The sequence below is a fragment of the Haemorhous mexicanus genome, chromosome Z (genome assembly GCF_027477595.1).
Source record: "Haemorhous mexicanus isolate bHaeMex1 chromosome Z, bHaeMex1.pri, whole genome shotgun sequence".
NCBI lineage: Eukaryota > Metazoa > Chordata > Aves > Passeriformes > Fringillidae > Haemorhous > Haemorhous mexicanus.
The window spans coordinates 59,780,997-59,794,969 of record NC_082381.1 but is presented as its reverse complement, the minus strand read 5'-3'; positions in this window follow the sequence as shown (position 1 = coordinate 59,794,969).

The following is a 13,973-nucleotide window of genomic DNA, read 5'->3' as shown; positions in this document are numbered from 1 at the left end:
TTTCTTTTCTTTTCTTTTCTTTTCTTTTCTTTTCTTTTTTTTCTTTTCTTTTCTTTTCTTTTCTTTTCTTTTCTTTTCTTTTCTTTTCTTTTCTTTTCTTTTCTTTTCTTTTCTTTTCTTTTCTTTTCTTTTCTTTTCTTTTCTTTTCTTTTCTTTTCTTTTCTTTTCTTTTCTTTTCTTTTCTTTTTTCTTCTCCTCTCCTCTCCTCTCCTCTCCTCTCCTCTCCTCTCCTCTCCTCTCCTCTCCTCTCCTCTCCTCTCCTCTCCTCTCCTCTCCTCTCCTCTCCTCTCCTCTCCTCTCCTCTCCTCTCCTCTCCTCTCCTCTCCTCTCCTCTCCTCTCCTCTCCTCTCCTCTCCTCTCCTCTCCTCTCCTCTCCTCTCCTCTCCTCTCCTCTCCTCTCCTCTCCTCTCCTCTCCTCTCCTCTCCTCTCCTCTCCTCTCCTCTCCTCTCCTCTCCTTTTCCTGTTTTACCTTTTTTCTATTATAAAGAGTTTAGTTAGGGTGGAAGACCCCTTTCTAAGGACCCAAGCTTTCACATTCAATTAGAAAACCGTGCTTTGTAAACATTTGTAAAATATATCTACAAATACATACTTATTTGTTGTTTATTACAAACCTCCTCTTGGAAAGTCAGCAAGCCCTGACAAATAGGCAAAACTCAATTTAAAAAACCAATGCTGAGTGAATAGTTTCTTCATAATGAAAAAAGCACCCTGATAAAATAGCCACAGTGAATTTTTGTCTATATTATTTCATCCTTAATATGTTAAGCAATAAATCTCATTGAGTTTCACAAAAATTGTAGATCTAATTAATGATTTTCAGGAAATCAAATTTCATCAGACTTTTACCATATAGAAGTGGGCTATTGAAGCCTTACTTGGAAAAGTACTGACAAGAAGTAACAACATGACCTGCTACATGGAAAAACACAACTGGGTTTTTATAGGGCATACCCTATACTAGATCAGAACACCTGCTGATAAAATAGCTGGGACGTACAAAATAGTTAGGATTAAAGAAATAGTTTGTGAGTTAATTTTTTTAATCTAGAGGTGTTTCTCTCATATTTTTCAAGTGCAGAAATGTGGTGAAACTGTTATAAACAATCATTTCAATGTTTTTCTGTAAAAGTACATATTTAAGGCTTAGCCAATATCAATCAATTCTATAGCAAAGATAAATGACATTTAATTAATAAATTCCACCTTTATTTGTCCAGCTGGCCAGCTAATCTTTTCCCAGCTTCATCACCCCATTTTTTCTTGTAAAGAAAGAAGTGTAAAATATTGTGAGAAAGTGACACAGAGACAAAGCAGTTTTCAGTATCTTCACATAACTAAGCATCTGATCAGCCAACTCATTTTTATAATGTGCATGTTTGGATAAATAGCACAAGCTAATAGCAGTGGTCTTCCCATTTCCTTCTCTCCCTGCATTTGCTGAATTGAAAAATACATCTGTCCAAAATGATAAAGGTAAATATACAGATATATTACTGTGTTACAAATCAGTTGCAATAAAACTTCTCTGAAGTAGCTTCTCTAAATAGGGCATAGCACATACAGTATTATAAATAAATGTATGTGTAATCATACACATTTTTAACACAAAATCAACCCCCTAAGAAAATTTAAAACCTCATTAACCTTACTGGACAAAGTGAACAACCATAAGTAAAGTTAATTGTAATAGACAGAGTCATGATTGTAATAGAAAAAACTATGTGATTGTGTATTCTGGATAGAATTGGTGTATCTCTTTCTGAGGAACTGCAGTTGTGTACATATGCACTGTAGGGATGCAGCCTATGAGGAATCACTACCAAGACTCTAGTTGATTTCAGAGACTTTGAACAAGCTACTGTCTAAGGGTCATCACAGAGACATGTAATAGAAAGACCAAGCATCCCTTCCCTTCAAACACTTCTAGCATTTTTTTCACGGTCCTTTCATTTGAAGGAAAAAATACAAAATATATAGGAAGCTGCAATAGGCTCAGGTAGATAAGAAAAGTTCTTGCGCTGAAGAAAACACTCCAGAATCAGATCCTTAATGAATACTTTTTCAATAACAGGAGAAATGTTAATTTTAGAAAGTTTACTGTTTATCCAGTTTCTTTTTTAAAGCCCATAGATTTTATGTTTCAAATTCAAAAATTACTTCTTTAGTTGAGGAGTTTTGGGGAAGGAAAAATATAATAGTTACAGGTTATAATGAAGTGATATTCTGGAGTTCAAACTGACATATTACTTAACATTTTATTGTCTGTTGGAACTGATGCACTGATATTTATTTATTTACCCTCTTTTACACCAAATTCTCATGCCGTAATTAACCTTAGACCTTAATTAACTACTCCACCTCAACTCTCACAAGAAGGGAAGTAGAGAATTAATAACAAAAAGGAAGGTGGCATTCCGTTAATGTTTGATCAGTGTGAACTTTTTTAGGTATATTGTAGTGATGAAATTTAGACAGAATCCAATGTTTCATGTTTTAGGTTACAAAGAGTATTGTAGAACCATTTTTAATCATAATACATATTTCTGACAGTTCCCTGCATCAATTAATCAAGCAGCTAACTTTTGAGTTCTTACTAAACTGATTTCTTTTGTTTTGCACAAAGGACTTTAAGAAATAAATATTTTAAATGGAAAAAAAAAAGATATTAAAACAAATGAGCTAAAAGGAGAGAAACAAACAGACAGGCCTGTTTCTTATAGACCTTAATACATTGTTTTTGCCTTGCTGGATTAAAATGGTACCCAATTTTTTTCGGTCCCACAGCACCTTGTAGTTACCATGAAAATAGTAAAGTATCCTTTGTCAGAATCCCTGTAGTAATCTACCTTGGTAACACTGGGCTTCTCAGAAGATTTAAGATTGCAATTGGCCAATTATTAACAGTCTTAAAAGACTGTTTCATTAGTAACTTTTGAGTGTTCAGATGAACACTACCCCCCAAAATGTGTGGGCTGGAAGCATGCTCCATTTTTTTCCCCCCACGCTGTAATTTGTTTTTTAGTAAGAAATACTCTCAGAAACTATGTCTTGTTTGTACTCTTAGGTCGAATAGAGCTACTGCATTCCTAACCTAGTTTTATATTTACCTAACATTGTAGTCTTGATTTTTTTAAAAATTATTTTCCTTACTTCTTGTTATTTGCCCAAATAAATGATCTATTCTGATCAAACAGTAAATCCCCTATAACTTCTGGTTTGGTTTGGTCTGGTTTTCTTTTTTTCCCCTTTTTGGCAATAACAGCATTGTCCATGGCTATGGTCTATTCTCAAATTCAGAGCTGCATTGTTTTTGGACAGCGCCTATTCACATGTAAATTATGAATTGCATGCATTATGTTTTCTGACTAACAGTCAGAGTCCAATAAGAATTCTGGAATTAAAGACAGGCAAATATTGTTTTGGAGAGAATGTGTATAGCATTAACAATTCTTATTTAAGATAGTTATAAATTAGCAATTGGGCTTCAGGGAAGTGAATCAAACTGTTCTGTGGGTTTTTTTAAGATTTTTTTTAGACAGACTAAACTTTTTAGACCTTGAAACACGATTGTATTCTAATTAGTGCTTCCCTGGCGACTGTCAATATCCAAAATCCATTAACACGGTTGAAACAATACATCTGCAATGTATTGTAGAAGTGTGCTCCTCTTCCAGTGCAGGTGGTGTATTGTAGGCACTTACTGACTCAGTTTTGCTGTTTCCTTCATCGTGTGATATTAAGCTGACTTTATAAGATTCTCTCTCCTGAATATGAAAAAATCCCCATGCATGGAGATATAAAATTGAATTTTTCAAATGCAGATGACTGTAGTTATCATCTCCTCTACATTTTCAGCGTCACCATTGCATAAGACCTAATTCTTTTGAGTACAGCGCTGGCATGTTTTAGAAGGCGGCTGGTGAGTCTGCACTGCTTACAGAAATGATGTAGTTCTATCCAAAGTGATACAGCATCAGACAAACACATCGGTAAGAAGCAAAAGAGAGGAAGCACACTTTCATTTGGCCTGCTTTCTACACTTATTAGTTAAAGGTATTGTATTTTCCAAAGGCACTTAAGACTTTTTTGGTGCTGTTTGAGAGCATATTGGTCTGTACCACAGATTGCAGCATAGGACTTATGGAGACATATCACAGAAAACATAAAATGTGTTACCTCAGGTGTGAAGAACAAGCTTGCCATGGCAGCAAAAGTTATATGTAGGCTAAAAAACCATTTCAGGTGACAGAATGTTGTATTAAATTATGCAAGATGGCATAGGTAAATAGTATCAGTCATCTGGTTGGTGCAAGCACAGCTAGAACAGAATGCAGCACAGCCCTCATAGCATGGCCAAAAAACAATGTGAGGAGGTGGCTCACCGCAACTCAGCTAGGTAATGCAGCAGTTGTACTGCCGGCAGAAATTAACTGTGTTTGTGCTTGAAACAAGGTCAGGTCAGCAAAGCTTAAAGATGGCAATAAGGGGCCCTGCTATTTGTGTATCTTTCACAGCACACAAAATGGTTCTAAAATTGATATTGTCCTCTAAGTCTTTTGGGTCCATTTGAAAACTCTAACCAACAACATCCACTCAGATACAGTCAACACAAGCAATTATAGAAATGAAAAAAAAAAAAAAAAAGAAAAAGTATTTATGAGGAGAATCACATTAAATATATGCTCAAATACACAAAAGAGTCTTGCTATTATATTCTTGTTTTATTGACTTGGTCTTATTAAATGGAGACACCAAACTCTCTTATACAAGACAGTTCTCTTCAGTTAAGGATGCCAGTTGAAACTCTCTTTCACGAAAACTCCTAATTACACACTTGAGTTCATTTCTGCTCATGACTACATGTAAATGTGTAAAACCAAGTGGATTTCTTAATACTGAATTTATAAAACAATATCCAAGAATTTTTAGAGATGCCTAAAAATTATTTTTAAAGATGTGGCAAAAAATGAAACTTATCTTTCCCAGAAAATAAATTCTGCATTCAAAGTTATTGTGAAAAGAAAACCAAACTAAAGAACCATGGGTTTTTTCAATTTTACCATCTCCTATAACTAAATAAATAACCTCCATAAACCTAATTAAAATGTATTAGCAACAAATATTTTAATAACTGCATTCATATTCTTTGACTAAAAAGTAAAAGTCTACAGTTATGGCTAAATCACCTTGGAAGCTGTTATATGATTTCACTCAAAGATAAGCTTCTGTTTGTGCATATTAGTTTGCTAAAAGGATTTCAAAATTTTGGGCTATATTTTCAGTGCTATATTTTTGCTCTTACTATTTCTATCCTTATTTCTGCTGTAAGGGCTTATCTGTAAGAATCTCTGCTTAGAAGTAAAGTACAATCTTAGTAATAAATCAGGGAAAGTAAAATAGGAGAAGGAGACCTGTGAAATAACAATCTCTATTTTTTTCCATGTGACACATTGGAAAGGAATGAATGTATCTGGTGAACTGGTACTTAAGGCTTTCATTCTTCTCAATGATTATCAGCCTGTAAATGGACCATTTCTTTTTATATGTTTGAGGTCTTAAGAAGTATGTTGTCATGTCAATGAATATAGGATCTCCCAGTATGTGTACATGTCAAAACTACTTTGCAGAAGCATAAAAACTTGTACTGAATGGGAGGTTTGCCCAGAGGAGCACTTTACTTTGTATCTCTGAATAGAATTTCCTCCTGGGATTCATGTATTTTACATGAATAGGTAGTTTCAGGAATGATACATTAAATAAGTCTATTCATTTTTTAGCATGTATTTCTTTCTCTTTCAGTTGAAATACAAGAATATTTAGGTTGGAATATTTAGGTTATCCATATGTCAGAGAAAACTGGGCAGGGATACTCCAGAACATAGAAAGCACTTCAAATTAAATTAAATAACATGTATTATATTTCTTCATCCTTGAAATCTTTAAATATTGGCTCATAAAAACATTGCATTTACATACCACAGAATAGGTCTGACTTTTAGTCCTTACTTTTTTAAACATTATGCACTATATGCCTGGTAACCATCATATGTTCTACACACACAGAGGAAACATTTTTGAAGTTAGTGGATGAGTTTTAGTTTTATTTCATAATTGGTAAAAAATGTGAGCACAAAAACTGAGAATTACTTGTATTTTCCAAAGTTTTAAATCAAAAAGTGAAAGGGATCCATGACATATCCCTCTGCTTTCTCTGCCAACCCAGCTTTCATCCTTTCCCTTCAAAGCATCACAGGGTCTATTCACTTCAAGAACTAGCTCAAAACCCTTGCAAGGGTATGTGGTGGCACTGCTGCTGTGCATAAGGGTAACTAGTATAAACGGTGTGTCATTGAATTTACAGACCAGGAAACTTAGGTGTGTTTTGTATTAGCTAGTGGAAATGTCACCTCTCTTTGAAGAACAATTGCATCAAATTAGCAACCTAAAATTAGAAAACTTCCTTCCAGTTTTGCTAGAGTAGATAAACTTATTTTTCCCCCTTCATTATGCAGTTTATAATCTATTGGCATTTACAATTTTAGCAGATTAGTGCAGCATTAAAAAATCTATTTTAAATTCCAGGGAGGGGAAATACATAGCTATGGAAGTTGGCAGCTTGCTCTACTTATATTAGCTCACACACTGCAGTAGGAACAGTGGATGACTTTTGCAGCCCACTTTTTGCTGTTCACTTTGTGCTGGTTCCACAACCTTTCTTTTAAACAGTCAGCCCTGCACAGTAACATGGTGAATGTTATGCCTAGACAAGTTATGCATGAATACCTTGTCAAGTAGTGGGTGCATCCACACTGTGCTGATGAACCAGGGAAAATTTTTGATTTGTGGCTAAACAACGCCTGGCAGAACAGCATTTTGCCTCTGCTCCTGTCACATGACAGAGATGACAACACAGTTCATGAGATGGGATTGTGACTGAGAAGAATAGCAGTACATGACCTTCAAAATCCTCCAAGAGAAGTCATGTAGCATACCTTTTAAAAAAGTTTCATGCTGTAAGATATTCTTCACCTGCCAGCCTAGGTGATCTGCAGCTCATGGATGCAATTCATTCATCTGGGTTCCTCTGCCTAAATATTTCATCCACCACCACTCCCCTGACTGCCTCCTTCCAATTCCAATCCCCAAGTCCTAAGGGGGTTAAGGAATAATGAGAAGTAGGTGAATTGCCTCTGGTCACTGCTTATGCTAGGGTCATTTCAGGTCATCTCTTGTCATACTGGACTTACTGATCATGCATTATAGAGCAGAGGTGTACAACTAAATCCTTTTCCAATTCCCAGGAAATTTATATTTGGCTGTCAGATACCACCATTACAGTAATTCATCTATTCCCTTGATTCTCTTGAGTGTGTCTAAAAAAATGGCAACTTTTCTCTGTGCAACTAGCTGCCAAACTGCATTCTTTTGTTAAAAGGAGCAAGTAATCAGGAGACATTAGTGCACATGTACAATAAACCCCATGCTTTAGGAATACTTTAGTACACATGGAGAACAATCTTCCTGTTTGGACAAAACAGGTATTGATGAGGAAGAGGAAGGTTGGAGTCTATGTGCTTCCTGCTAATGAAAAGAACCATTGGGAGTACCTAATGAGAGGAGTTGAGCAGTGCTGATATGCTGTACCACAAATAGCATTTCTGCAGGGAGTTAAAAGAGATGAAGCAAACATTAATTAATTAAAACAAATACCAGATGATAAATGTAGGTTTCGCTTGTTCAAACTAAGACCACAATGATCTTGTAGGTAAGGACAGGATTCAGCCATCTCCTTTTGGTAGCTGTGCTGGTTTTGGCTGGGGGAGAGTAAATTCTCTTCACAGTGGCTGGTATTGGGCTCTGTTTTGGATTTTCATTGAACAGAGGGTTGATAGTAAAGAGATATTGTTATTGCTGAGCAGGGCTTGCACAGAGCTAAGACCTCTACTTTTCATACTTCACACTGGTGAGGACACTAGGGGTGCCTGGGAGTTTGGAAGGAGACAGAGCCGGACAGGTGACCCAAAGTGACCCAAGGGATATTACAGACCATATGGCATCATGCTCAGTAGAAAAAGTGGGGGGAAGAAAGAGCAAGGAGGGGGACATATGCAGTGATGGCATTTGTTTTGTCAAGTTACGGTCATGCAGGATGGGCCACTGCTCTTCTGTGGCTGTCTGAGCACCTGCCTGCCCATGGGAAGCACTGAACTAATTCATTGTTTTGCTTGCTTGTGTGCATGGTTTTTGGTTTTCCCATTAAACTGTTTTTATTTCAGGTTTTCTAGATTTTATTACTCCTTTGATTCTCTCTCTGATCCCACTGGTGGGGACGTCAGTGATCAGCTGCATGGGGCTTGTGTCTGACTGGGTTTTAACCATGCCAGTAGTGCATGATCAAAACATTCTAGAGTTTCCCAGCTTTAAAAGTTTACTACACCATGAAACATTAATGATACAGATAGAAAAATCATTAGAATTTCTTCTTTTATGCCTGTTAATGACATAAAAAATAAAACTAAAAGATCTCTTGACAATACTTTGAAAATTGTCAAAATCACAACTGTTACATGTCAGAATAATGGAAAAATATTCTTTTTTCTGATTTTCATTGTATTTTTTCTTATTTCTCCTCACTACATTTTATAAAATATAATACAACATATCTATTCTAAGACTCTGTTCTGAGACAGGAAAAATATTTTATCTGTTTTAATATAAGAATTATGTCTTATTATGTTAACATAAGAATGGTTTGCATTTTCTTGAGCCTAAGCTTGCAAACACACACTTGCATTTTTAACTTCTGCTTTTAAAAGACAACTATGAATCACTGCATCATCATGCTTTTAGGTTGTGAATGATGTAAGAAAATTGAAAATTTAAGGTACGTTTTGTCCCATGTAGTTTTGCATCTATCTCCACAATCTCACTTTTAAATATTTATATTGTAGAGTAAGGAATACAAATTATGTGCATCCCACACATAAAGAGCCAAAGAGAACCTCGGTATTTTTTATATTTAAGATTTTTCTAGTTGGTCAATTTGCTATAACAATGATCCTGGACAGCATGGAAATACAGCTCTGCAGGGAAAGAAAGAAGCCAGATGAGGTCAGGAAAGCTATTTTCTGGTCTCATCTTTATTTCATATTTTATCCATCCCCTTTAGTAAAGCTGATGCATCATGTTCCAGTCCTTTTCTAAAATGGCATTAAAAAGCTTTTATACAAGTTTGAAACTGTAAGCATTTATTTTATATAACTGATATGTTACTAAAAAAAGTTCCGTTCAGTTTTTCTCATTACTCTTTTTATGCCACAGAAACAACACAAATGCATATGGATTTCATACCACAGTAATCATGCTCAGAACTTGTGTAGTTTAAAGTCTGTGACATGAAATCAAACTTTTGTGCTCTGACTTCCTGATTAAATGTAATTTTATTTGCAGCATTAGCCACATCACAATATTTAAATCATTAATAATGATTGTTTAATTAATGGCAATAGATTTTTCTTTAGTATTGGTTTTAAAACTATGTTGGTAATTATAAGGTTACCAAATACAGTCAGGAACAAAGTGGGGAAACTCAGAAGGTTAAATAAGCTTATGAAATGCAAGCTTGTGAAATTCTTACCTGGCTCTGGAGATTTCTGTCTGCTTTCTTTAATGTCCTCCTGAGCAGTATGCCTGAAGCAAGCTGAAACTGCTGAAGTATGGTACTTCTTCAGGAGAAAAGGACCTAATCTCATATTCTTACATTTTTCAGTGTCAGATTGGTCAAGACACAGTCTTCCAGGTTAGACTATATCCATGACATTCACTTTTATGGTAACAGAAATCAATGCCCTAGAGAATAGTACTTCCAATACAACTTTGTCTGATTACTATCCCAAAAAAAGATGGTCTTTTCAGCTTGGAGAAACTATCTGTAGTGGAATTTCTTTCTTTGATTTATACCCTTCCTTCTCTCTGTGTTGTATCTGTCTGCAAAAGCCAGAACATGTTGTAGTTATCTTCATTCATCTTTGTACATTGTCCAAGATTAGGAAGCAGTCTGAATCTTAACAGGTTTAGCCTACAACTATGTCAGAGGCCTCACTGCTGGATTGTTTTGCCTGATCTTTAATAAACATATGCAAACTTTTGACTGTTTGGAGTTAAGTATTCCCTGTGTTTGAGGAAAAATTTTGCAAAGAAAATTTTAAGATAAACGTGTTTCTAATTTGTCTTAAAAAATAAAAAAACAACCCGACTCACTGCTGCTCACTTATATCTTGCCTGTCTTTCAGTGAAAAAGTGAAACTTTGTCAAGGGAACCAAGCTCTTGATGAACCATCTCTTCGACTATAACTAAGCAAGCTGGGTAAATTAAAAGCATCTGAAAGATCAATCTTCAGCTATCATCAGAACCAACTTAAAGAACTTGGCAATCAAATCCTCCAAGTAAGCCGGTCTATACTTGTAGGGATTGTGCTGGTCCAGGTTATCAGTATGAAGGGCAGAAAAGAGGTCTCATTAGAGAATTTGATGTCTCTTATCTGGTAACCAGGCTTCATGAGTGACAAAGCAGAGAAATGAAAGATAGACCTGAGAGGGGTGAGACAGTGGTGGAAGAAAAGTGAAATTAGAACTGAAAGCTGGTAGGAAAGAAGGGAAATGGTGTCATGAGGGATTCTGGCACAGAGATCTGGACATAAGATGTACACAGAGGAGAGGAATGAAATAAGAAGCAGGAACCAGGCAACTAGGAAAAGGACATATTGAAAAAAAATGAGAAAGAGAGCACTGATGAACAGAAATATCTATTTTTACTTTCTTCCAAGCTCTCACACAGCTGGGATTTACTCAAGATTCATCAGCCGTAGCCTTCTTTTTTAAAAGAAAATCACCCTGAAACCTCTGTCTGCTCATCTGAGTATTTTGCTGTACTTGTGCAATCCTAAATAGCCAGCCATAATAGGTGCTGTCCAATAAAAAATGAAAGGATGTCACCAACATCACATAATCATCAGTAAACACTAGCTGAGAAAGATCTGTGATGCAGATCTCCATATTCTATGTTGGCAGTGTGATGTCACTTCTCATACTCTTTTAAATTTTTAAAATATATTAATACCCCTCTAGTGCCCATGCTGTTTACCTTAAAAGGGCATTAGAAAAAGTAGAACAGTTTTCAGAATTAATGTTTCAACCTCAATTTATCTTCTTTTTTTTTTTTTTTAATGTATTCTCTTTTGTAAAAAGACAGAGTCCTTAAATGTTCAAAGAGTAACAGAAAACACAGAAAAAGGAGAGATAGCAGGTAGGAGATAGAAAAAAAAAAAGAAAAATCAACCCAAACATTTCAAAATAAAAAAATTATATATGAGTCTTTGCAATTCTTAGAGTTACTTCTTAGTGCAAATACTGAATCTAGAATAAAAAATTATGATACTGTGTAATCAGGAGTGTGCCCTACAGGAAAAACCAGAGCTAATTAGAATGTATTCAGGACTAACTGAGAAACAAATGCTTTATATGATTGTGTTTTTCCCTAAAGTGTTAATCATATTTATTTTATACTGTCTCTTCTGACTGCTGAAATGTAGAGTTCATTCTCCCATGGGAAGTTATACTTTTAATGTCAAACATAATTATGTATAAAGAAAAGAAGTCAAGTCTATTCAGAGAACTAGGGCAGGCAGACTGCTACTTCTCTAAAAAAAAAAAAAATGGATACTTTGCTTAGCTGTGGAATACTATCTCTGTGTGTGAGTGTTTGCAGGCATATTTTCTATGTCTTTAGTTGAGGATCCCTTTTTAGTTACCAGAAGACAAGCAGCAGTTATGTGCAAAAATGGTCATTCAGTTTCATGTATGAAATCTACCTAAACAATAATCCATGCTGTAGCAAGATCTGCTTCAAATAATATTTGGGGGGAAATATCATCCTGACATAGTTAAAAAAAAAGTATTTAAAATATAAATGCTCTTTAAAGGAATTATTGATTACAATCTAAGCCCTGTTGTCTCTAAGGATAAAACCTGTTATTTTTCTACCAATATCTAACTCAATGTCATGAAAGTACCTAATACAAGCTTTTTATCATAAGTACAGAACTTCATGGGATTCTTTTAATGTACATGGTTATTTACTCAAGAAGCAAGCAAAGGAGAATTGAAATGAATTATGATTTAATAGAAGTCAGGTTTAAGAAGTATGCTTAGTTGCATATGCATCCAAAAGACCAGTTTGGGAGACTAGCTTCAGATAAATAATACAACACTTGTAGAGACTTTCATGAAAGATTTACTTTAAGGAAACCACCAAGGAAATTAAATACTTTAAACTATGTTTAAGTACCATGAAGAATCTGACAGATTTAAAAAAGAAAAAAAAACACCACAAAAAACAACAACAACAAAAAAAAAACAAACCCAACCAAAGCCACCACCAAACCAAAAAAACCCTGCAGTCCAAATTTTTGAAAAGACATGTGTCAGACTGTCCTTAACTAAGTGTACAGTTAATGGGCTAGGGAGTGCCTTCTTTATCACGAAACTCCTTTTCTTGTTAATTTAAGCCACATTTTTTCTGATGTTTACACAGAGTTTTGGGGTATGTAATATTTATATATAGACTCAATTCCCACATGTTCAGCAGTTTTCTGCAGCAGTTGAAGCATTGTCAAGCTTTTACCTCTGGAAATGTTGGCTTTACTCTGTTTTGAGGGCATGGTACTGTGAAATCTAAGTTTTCTGGGGCATTAAATTGATGTGCTATTTCATAATGCACATGCCTCTAATACATAATTTTGTTGTCCAAATCAAATGGTGGAAATGGCCATGCTATTATAAAGTAGTAAGTTGAAACTATGCTAGACAATGGTACATGTGACAGGCTCCATTGCTAGAGAAAGAAAATATCATTTCAAGGGCCTGACTGAACTGCAAGAAGATGAACAGACCCGTATTTAACAATCCCTTAAGATGCCAATTAAGAGTACAGAGAAAGTTCAAGGCTAAGAGGTTTGCCTTTAGGACAGCTAACAAAGAAGAGAAGAAAATGTTCAACTGGAATGTAGCAGTTAATTCTTCAGGGACTTGAATATTCTCTACTCTAGATTTCAGTTTAGATCATTTACCTTAATTGAGCTAGTAAGAGATCCATAACAAATGTCTTGAAAACTGAAGACTTCAGCATACTCTGTCTCCTTTCAACAATATTTCAAAGACAGACTCATTATTTCAAAGCCGAAACATAATTCACTGCACCAACAAAGTACAAAATGCAATTTAATAGAAGTTCTAAATGCAATTTAGGAGGAGGGGAAATAATTTTAACTGAACCATACTTTCAAACTGATGCTAGTCCATGCAACTAAGTTAGTGAATAAAACAGAACACAAAATCTTAGAGCTGAAAATTCCTGTGCCACAGGTCTGTGTTTTCTTGAATATCGCTCTGCATTAACTTTGTCTCACCCTTCTCCTCCTTTTAAGGACTGCATTTCCCATTTGTATATTTCAGTTCAATTTATAAGTATGGTAACAAGTGATTCCTGGATAATGTAAAAATCAGCCAAATAACTCTCACAGAGAAAATAGATAGTTTTTAATAGTTTATTTTCTTGATTGACCTCTATTGTTACAGAGACTGAGAATCTTTACTTTTAATATATTTACTCTGCCTGTTTAATATTGTGGAATTTCTGCTGTTATTCAGTCTCCTCCTGTAGAAAGCCAACACATAGATAACTGAATTAAATTCACAGTTCTGCTGCTTAGCAGAGTCACAGCTCTAACTGTTGAATGACTGACTCCCATTCAACATTATACATGATTCTGCGTTCAGGAACTTACCATATTTCTGATTAGCCAGACAATATTAATGTACTTAGTATGGAGAATAAAGAAGTAGTAAAAATACAGTGAGCAACTTTCCAGTGCCCACTACCTTACCTCACAGTTCAGTAAAGGCAAACTCA